This window comes from Phacochoerus africanus, chromosome 15 (assembly GCF_016906955.1).
Source record: "Phacochoerus africanus isolate WHEZ1 chromosome 15, ROS_Pafr_v1, whole genome shotgun sequence".
NCBI classification, from domain to species: domain Eukaryota; kingdom Metazoa; phylum Chordata; class Mammalia; order Artiodactyla; family Suidae; genus Phacochoerus; species Phacochoerus africanus.
Genome location: NC_062558.1, coordinates 110,974,506 through 110,984,062, shown reverse-complemented (window position 1 = coordinate 110,984,062; position 9,557 = coordinate 110,974,506). Strand labels below are relative to the sequence as shown.

Sequence of the window (9,557 nt, the reverse complement as noted above, 5' to 3'; positions counted from 1 at the left end):
TGAGTATTGCGTCTTCTCCCAGGCACTCAGTGTCACCTCCTCTGCCAGGCCTTTTATGAACAAGATTTCCTTGGTTTGTCCCAGCTCCCCTGAGAGGTCTGTATATCTTCACCATTACACACAGAGACACTCAGATGTTAACTAATTTGTTCAAAGCTCATAGTTAGTGTCTTTCAAAGTTTTGCATGTCATTCTTTCTATGCTACATTGCCTTTATTCAGTCTTTTCCTTCTACTCCAGAAAGGAGGACATTTCCAGACCTGCAACGGGAATTGAAAAAAGTGGGCTAGAAAGGCTGGTAGTGGAATCCCTGCGGGAAGAGATGCGTCATCCCAGATTTCTGACTCCCCTCCCGATCCCTCCCCACTCCAGCTTCTCCCCATTTCCCCCAGTCTCCAGCTGCCATCACACTTAACCCAAAGGACACACTGTCCTCTCCTTGAGCCAAACTGGGTGGAGGCAAATCCCCTGCTTCCCCCCTTTTTTTAAAGCAGAAACAAGTGTAGCACTTTTCAAAAGTAAAGGAACATTTATTATGAATGTAAGATGAAGCCAAATCAAAGTGTAACCTGAAAAAACAAAAAGCATCCAAGTGGAAGTACTGACAGAGGGAGCATCCTTTCCATGATGAGTTGCGGTCCTTCCAGAGCGGCTACAGATCCACTCCCCACATTCACTCCCACACCCCCTGTGGGGGAGCAGAATCCCAATCTCCTTCACCATTTGTGGCCCAACAATGGGTCCCGAGGCTGACCTGACCATTGCCCCCCCCCCAGCTCCTCCCAAGGTAACTGTCACATCTCTCCAACATTAACGTAACACGACTAATTTATTTCCATACCTGGAACCCAGTGTCCTTCTTTCCTGTCTTGGAGTCGAGCAAATGAACCTGCTGCACTTATAGTGTGAGAGGAACAGAACAGGAGTTTAATCCTCAAGGATACTCCCACAAACAAGGTATTGTAAGTAAGAGTTAAGAGTATGTTCAAGAAGTTTCTGCTGTGGTGCAGTGGGTTAAGGATCTGGTGTTGCTGCAGCTGTGGCACAGGTCACAGCTGCAGCTCAGATTTGATCCCTGGCCTGGGAGTTCCATATACCATGGGTGTGGGGGGAAAAAAAGTGTTCAAATTCTAGCAGTGTCCATCACTAACTAGCCGTGAGACCTTGGGCTGAGCAAATCTTTCTACCCTTTCAAATTCCATTTCCCACCTATGCAGGGTTTCAGGGAAGCTTGGAGAATTGAATGCGCACAGCAGTCAACAGCCCTTCCCAAAATGTTTGCCGTTGTTAACAACTCTGAGTTGGGTCAATACCCCAGTCTCACAGATGAGACGGCCTTTGAACTCAGGTCTGCTGTGGTCAAGGCTCACGTTCTTTTCATCTCCCCACTGCGGTGACCCTCATGTGGGTACTTGTTCTCAAGCTCTCTTGCACCATTACCAGGCTGTGCATTTGCAGAGGCCAGAACAGCCTTGAGTAAACAATGGTTTGAACTGAATGCATGAATGCCCGTGTTAGTAAAAGGAGAGGAAATGATTTGAATTCGAGAGACAGAAAAAGCACTGTACCAGAGGCTAATAGATTAATTCATTTAGACAGTTAATATTTACTGAGTATTCATATGCTTTCTGGCCCTATTCATATATATTGTACCATTTTGGATGCCTGGAGGGAGTGGGGAAGGCAGAAATGGGGGGGTATTGGAGGAATGGGGAAGTTGGTTCAAAAAAACTTTAAATCTAAAAAACATTAAAAGTCTGAATTATAAATTTCAAAATCATTTTCAGATAATTGGAAACCTCAAACAGGGTTAAAAAGATACTGTTAGAGAAAGTGAAAACCGATAATATGATTTGTAATAATCGCATTAGTTGCTGTTATGTGAAAACATTTCTGTCCTCTTCTGGTCTCAAATCCTGGTTGCATGTATACTTTGCATCATCTCCCAAAACTAGTCATTTTAAGTTCCCAACTAGTGCAGAGTCCAAGTGAAGGTTGTTTTTTTCTTGTTGTTGTTGTTTTGCTTTTTAGGGCAGAACCCGTGGCATATGGAGGTTTCCAGGCTAGGGGTCTAATCAGAGCTGTAGCTTGTAGGCCTACACCACAGCTACAGCAACATGGGATGCAAGCCTTGTCTGCGACCTACACCACAGCTCATGGCAACGCTGGATCCCCAACCCACTGATCGAGGCCAGGGATTGAACCCGAAACCTCACGGTTCCCAGTCTGGTTCGTTTTCGCTGCGCCGTGGCGGGAACTCCCAAGTAAAGGTTTTATTGGACTGTTGCTATGGGCAGAAAGTACTTGAAAAGAAGACACCACACCTTGGATGGGAGGACAGGATTCCAGGGAGCAGGAAGGAGTGTCTTGAAGGAGGTTTATGCTCCTTGACTCATTTGATTTAGGAAGGGGACAAGCAGCTCAAGTAGGAACTGCAGAGGTCTTAGGCCCGGTCAGTAAGTTGAGGGTAGCACCACCATTGCTGGGAAGGCTTGATGCGGTTAGTGTTGTGGATGAATTGATGGAAAGGGGGAAAGAGAAGGAAGAACGCAGGGCCAAGGATCCCTCTGGGTGGGCATCTGCAGGTTCAGACAGGTAGGAGAACAGACAGGTTACGGCAGGTTGGATCCCAGGTGATACAGTGAGAATGGGCTCACGGGAGTGGCTCCGAAGCATGAATCCTTAAAATGATTGTTGAAATGGGAGGGAGCTGAATCTGGGGACCTTACTCTTGTAGTCAGTTTTGAGTCATTAAATGCATTCTGGCTGATGCATAAACGGGACTCTAACAACATGCCTCCGAGCGTATTTGAATCCCGGTCTGTCACATGTTAAGCAATCTTGGTAAATCATTTAATCTTTAGGCTTCCACTTCCTCAAAGTGGGGGTGACAACAACAGTGCCTGCCACTCGGGATGTTATGAGGATTAAATAACTTGATGACTTGATGACATACTCAGCATTGTACCCAGCACCTAAGCACTTCAGTGCTCAGTACCAGGCAGTGATGGTTAATATTGAGCTGCAGGGACCTAGACTTTTGATTTGTTAGCCCCTCAAGGGCAGGACGTTTTTTTTGGGGGGGTGGGGTCTATGTGGGGCCATACCCCTGGCATAAGGAAGCTCCTAGGTTAGGGGTCCAATCAGAGCTGCAGCTGCCGACCTACATCACAGCCACAGCAACGCCAGGTCTGAGCCACATCTGCAACCTACACCACAGCTCATGGCAGCACCAGATCCCCAACCCACTGAGTGAGGCCAGGGATTGAACCCATGTCCTCATGGATACTAGTGGGGTTTGTTACCACTGAGCCACAACGGGAACTCCAGGATCTATGGTTTTCTCTTTAGTACTCATTAAATTGCTTAGTTCACTATCATGATTGTTAATAAATTAACAGTCAGCTGTTTTATAACATGGCTTCTTCTTCCAATGGTGACTAATACCTGATACCAAGCAACCGCTCTGTGGACTTGGAACCAACTGTTCTAGGTTTTTTCCACCAGAACAAGAGAGAGTTGAGCCATAGCAACACTGTTAAGCTGTCCTGTGAATCATCCCTGCGCCCATTGGCTATCCTAACATTACTCCCCAAGCCTCAGATCCCAAAAAAAGAGACCGCATAGAAAGCAAGAAGAAAGGAAAATGAAAGCAGAAGTAGAGAATTGTCTCCGTGGAGGGCTGGAAGGCATTGAAGTCCCGCCAGACCAACCATTCCACAGTGAATTAAGTAGCAGCGAGGACAAGAAGGGAATAGAGAAATGAAGGGAGAAAGAACAGGAGCCCCCCAAGGAAAGACATGTTACCGCTTCTAAGGTGGTTCAACAGAAGCTCTGCTTCTAATTCCAGTGTTAACAACTGGTCTATGCCATGTTGGGGGTAGGCTGAGATCCCTGGGGAGTAGACAGGAGGTCTCTTCCCCAGATCCTGAGGTCTCTGGCTGGGCATCCCTTTTGCAAAGAGGCGCCTAGCACCTCATGTAGATGGTATCAGCTAGGATAACTTATAATAGACTTTTTCCAAACCTAATTACTCATTTCTGCCTAGCTTTTTTTTTTGGTTGTTTTGCCCTTTCTAGGGCCGCACTTGCGGCATGTGGAAGTTCCCAGGCCAGGGGTCTAATCGGAGCTGTAGCCGCCGGCCCATGCCAGAGCCACAGCAATGCCAGATCCAAACCGTGTCTGCAGCCTACACCACAGCTCACGGCAACGCCGGATCCTTAACCCATTAAGCAAGGCCAGGGGTCGAACCCGCAACCTCATGGTTCCTAGTTGGATTCGTTAACCACTTCGCCACGATGGGAATTCCTCCACTTAGATTTTGTAGTACCTGATGTTACAACCTTTCATTCTTGGCAATCCCTTTTCTCTTTAAAGTGTTGTTTCTCTACTTCTGTCTTTCATTCAAAGTATAAAAATTCTTAAAAAGTCCCTTCATTTCCTTACTTTCTCTGCCGCTGCCGCTCTAACTCTCTATCTCCTGCCCTTTGCCCTTCTGTTCTTTCTGATTACTTATTTCCTTTTCTGTTTTACTTGCCATTTGTCTTGCTCTAAGACTGCATGTGAGTTTCTACCCATAGTCATCTAGGTCTTCAGCCCAAGATAATTCCATCTCTTCATGGGGAGAAAAACTAGAGACAAAAAACACCCCAGAGCTCTGGGCTCTCGCCTTTCCTTTATTGTGTGGCTCTGTTCTTCCCTTAGCGCTTTTAAATTATAGTCTCAGCCCTGGAAAGAGAGAATGACCCAGGATACTGCTCAGTAATGCACTCCACCAATTACCTTTCAACTAAGGGCTCAGAAGGCACAGCTTTACTATTTAAAGTGTAAGATGTTCCAGGCTGATATTATGCTCTTTTGTTGTTGTTGTTGTTGTTGTTGTCTTTTTAGGGCCGGATCCACAGCATATGGAGGTTCCCAGGCTGGGGGTCAAATTGGAGTGGTAGCTGCCAACCTATGCCAGAGCCACATCAACGCAGGATCCGAGCCACGTCTGTGACCTACACCATAGCTCACCGCAACGCTGGATTCTTAACTCACTGAGCAAGGCTGGGGATCGAACCTGCGTCCTCATGGATGCTCCTCAGATTTGTTTCTGCTGAGCCACAATGGGAACTCCTGATATTATGCTCTTATAGGACCAGGTAATCTGGCTGAAGTCCAGCCTCTGCTATTCTACTGCCCAGAGGCTGGGGACACTTTGTAATTCTGGATAGGCCTGACTTTGGGCAGAAAAGTTCTGCAAAGTCAATGTAGTCCATCTAGTCACCTGACATCTGTGTCTCTGAATCCAGGGAAGGGAAACTCACTACTTCCCAAGGCAGCCTAATCTGTTCCATGACCAAATAAGAAAGTTGCATTTTCAAAGAAAACATTCATGTATTTGGTCATGGTGACTGTTTGCTTAGCAAACTATCCTTCCATGAATCATGGTTATTTGAACTTTCAGTAGCCCTAGGTCACTTCACCCCATCAAAGTCTTTGCAAGAGAAAGGGCTTTAGAGGCATCAGAATGTTAGATTATTTATTCTTTTAAAATTTACAAATGTGGAGGTAAAAATGTGTTTATAGTGCATGGATCTATCCTTATCAGCCTTATCATCATGTGTAATAATAATAGCTCATACTTCTAGAGAATTACTGTGTGCCAGGCATTATTCTAAGAATTTTGCATATATTAAACCACGAAAGTGTGATATCTCTAAACTTCTCCTATTTCCTTCCCTATAGGGGTCCAGAATTTGATAACACATCAACAAAAGAAGAAATCTATGTCATCCAGCCCAATCTTCAACATTCTCTATGAGTCCCAGAAAGGGTGTGTGCCTTACCTTAGGTCACACAGCTACTAATGGTCGAGTGAATCTCAAGCACTTAACAATATCAAGCTCGCTGTTCAAAGCCAGCATCAAGAACGATATTTTAGGAACCTGAGATTCTTTTTCATAAAAACCTGCCTTGATTTGCTCTACATGGGGCTACTACTCTGCCACAAGGTGCCCAAATCACCTTTCCTACCTTGTTATCTTTTAAAGTAAGTCTTTTTTTGAGTTTCCTTTAAGACACTTGTATCATGTCTCTTTCCATTTCCTAATATATCTTATTTTATTTTATTTATTTTCCTTTTTAGGGTCGCACCCGTGGCTTATGGAGGTTCCCAGGCTAGGGGTTGAATCAGCGCTATACCTGCCGGCTTATGCCACAGTCACAGCAACACCAGATCCGAGCCATGTCTGTGACCTACACTAGAGCTCAAGGCAGCACTGGATCCTTAACCCACTGAGCAAGGCCAGGGATCGAACCCACAACCTCATGGTTCCTCGTTGGATTCGTTTCTGCTGAGCCACGACGGGAACTCCTCCTAGCATATTTTAAAACTTTCCTGGGGAGTTCCCATCGTGGCTCAGTGGTTAATGAATCCAACGAGGAACCATGAGGTTGGGGGTTCGAGTCCTGGCCTTGCTCAGTGAGTTAAGGATCCGGCGTTGCCATGAGCTGTGGTGTAGGTTGCAGACGCGGCTCGGATCCCGCGTTGCTGTGGCTGCGGCGTAGGCTGGCGGCTACAGCTCCGATTCGACCCCTAGCCTGGGAACCTCCATATGCCGCCGGAGCGGCCCTAGAAAAGGCAAAAAGACAAATAATAATAATAATAATAAAATAAATAAATAAATAAAACTTTCCTAATGTAGCCAAGTGGATTTCTTTCCAGGTCAGTGAGATTTCTGAATCAGGAACAGAATCCTTTCGATCTCTGCCATTGACTCTTATCAGAACAACTGACAGACACAGTTCAATTGACCTATTCAAGATCTTCTGGATCTTTCTCCTGTGTGGCTTGCAGGGAAGGATGTAAGAAGCAGTGGGAGAGCTTGTATCAGGAGAGGAGGACCCTGATAGAACAAGGAGACAGATAGAGGCTTAGCTGGCTGCATGCTGAACTGAGCACCTCTCTGGCAGGGGAGAAGGGATCTGGGTCCCTGACTGTTTACTTCCATGGAAGTTCACCTGAATTCTGCTCCTGGGACAGAATGGGAAATTCCCGCCCAATTCTGGCCGTGCACATTTCTTCCCAAGAACCTCCGTCTCTGCCTTATCTATATATGGAAACACATCTGACAACAGCAGCAGACAAGAAAGATTTTTGTTCTCTCAAAACGCAGAAAAATTCTCTGTCAGCAGCCGTTTTTTTCAGTGTTTGGTGCATTGATGTGTGGGCTACATAGACTATTTTAAAGTCATATTTGCCTTCAAGCAATGGCAGCTTTGTAAACAGTATGGACATGGACATATGAGTCAGATTCAGTTTATAACCAATGCTAAGGCAATTCCAAAACTACTTTATTGTATAAATATTGTTCAGAATTTGTGTATTGTGTTCGAGCTTCTTTTATTTTTAATACAGATATTATATTTGTTGGGGAAAAAAATACCAAAGAGAGATTTTAGTTAGATTTTGGGCAAAAGTATGTTTTCCCTAATTGCCTGAACTTTTCTCCACTTCTATAACTAGAAAGATGGGATCTGTATTTTAGGGTCACACATACTGGGGCTCCATCTTCATTCTGCCATTTAAAATTGTGGGAGTTTATGTATGTGACTTAACTGAGTCTCCGTTTCCTTCCATGTGACAGCATTTATCTCAGAAGCCATTGTGGGCTTCAAACAAGATATATCTGAAAAGCACATGGAATTAGTTTGCAGAGTGTTAAATATATAGACACTCCCCAAATGTTAGTTTCCCCCTGTGTGTGTGTGTGTGTGTGTGTGTGTGTGTGTGTGTGTGTTTGGAGTGAAGAGGTACTACTGTTGATGTGGATGAACTGGAGGACCTTTCCAGAAATAAAGGATTTGTAAACAATCCAACAAATAAACACCAAAAATCAAGCACAAATCAGAGAGGAACAGAGGTGAAAAATGGGGGAGAAAAGGTTAGAAAAATGCTATCAACAGCAGGTATTTACCAAGCACCCTCTAGTTGTACTTTTACGTCCTCTACCAGCTAAGCAGCATATGGGACTCAAGGATATTCTTTCTTTTTTTTCTTTTTTTTGTTGGTTTTTTTTTTTTTTTTGGCCATTTCTTGGGCGGCTCCCACGGCATATGGAGGTTCCCAAGCTAGGGATCTAGTCAGAGCTGTAGCCGCCGGTCTACACCACACCACAGCCACAGCAACGAGGGATCCAAGCCGCGTCTGCAACCTACACCACAGCTCACGGCAACACCGGATCCTTAACCCACTGAGCAAGGCCAGGGATCGAACCCGCAACCTCATGGTTCCTAATCGAATTCGTTAACCACTGAGCCATGACGGGAACTCCAAGGATATTCTTGTCCTCAAAAGCCTACCATACTTTTGAGGGGTAAGACTTACTCATTTGTCAAAGACATAATTAAAATTCAAAGGCATCATTACCCTTAGAGTTGAGAGGAAAGAGCACTCCCTGTATTTATAGTCTCTTTGGAGACCAGATAGAAGTTCAGTGGGAGTCAAGAGAAAATGAGAAAATCTTGAAAGAGTGACCATTTGAGTCTGATGACAAAGGGAATGTCTTTACGGGGGCGTGGGGAGGCGTTGGTTTTGTTAAAACTGCAGTGGGGAAAAAGATCTTAGTATTCTTTGCAACAACAGAAAATCCCCAGACAAACCTAAATGGGGCCTGGTAGTCTCACTGGCTTTATGCGAAGGGGGTGGGAGGTGGGGGGACCGGCTGGAGACATCCAGTGCACACTCCTGGTTTCCTCATTCAGCCTGAGAGACACTGATACCCCTTGTTGAGTTACTTATCCAGATCCTCTTTAAGCTCCATTTCTTTCTTTCCCCAGCAGATCCCTGGAGAGATGCCCTTTCAACCTTCCATCTCTGCTAAATGCCTTTTGGATCCCAGCAGTGGACTCCACTGGATGGGTGGATTGACTCAGAGCAGACTGTTACTGAGGCCTATTAGGGTTGGTGAAAAGCATTCTAGCCAAAGCCTCCAGGTTAGAAGAGAAATGACAGTATCCCTGTGACAAAGCCCAGCAACCCCCCCCCCCCGACAAAGGGTTAAAACTCCCCCCTCCCCTGCCCCCCAACTTGCTGCCAGAGATCAGCTAATCTGATAATTATGGCAACAAACACAGTTTAGACAAACAAGACCTGACCCTGAGGGTTTGGAATGAAAACATTTACTCTCTCTCTCCCCAGAGAGACGGTGCCTGGAGCATACACACAGAGAGACACTGGGAAAATACCCTTGTGCTGGAGCGACAGGGTGAAAACATCTGTGTTCCTGAGCTGCTTAAGAAGATAAAGTTAATGGGGAGAAGGCAGGGGGCGGGGGAGGTGGGAGGAGTGGGGAATGGTGCAGTCTGAGGGCGCGCATGTTTGGAGCAGATGGAAAATGTACCCAGAACTGGAGATGTGAGCCAATTGTAACTGATTTTACAACAGAGGTATACAGAGGAGTCTCAAGGATGCAGAATTCCAGTGAAAAACCTGGAGGGTGGCTAAAGGAAGAGAAACATCTTAAACCCCCAAAGTAAGATTAATTCCTGAGAGCGGGCAGGGAAGATGATCC

At 45.6% G+C, this 9,557-nt stretch overlaps 1 long non-coding RNA gene across 1 annotated transcript; it reads left to right on the top strand.

Moving 5' to 3' along the window:
• Positions 1-5,077: 5,077 nt before the first annotated feature.
• Positions 5,078-9,296, top strand: LOC125116767 (uncharacterized). Its single transcript, XR_007132419.1, has 3 exons — positions 5,078-6,034; positions 8,824-8,979; positions 9,185-9,296. It is a non-coding gene; the product is annotated as an uncharacterized LOC125116767 (long non-coding RNA).
• The last annotated feature ends 261 nt before the right edge of the window (positions 9,297-9,557 follow it).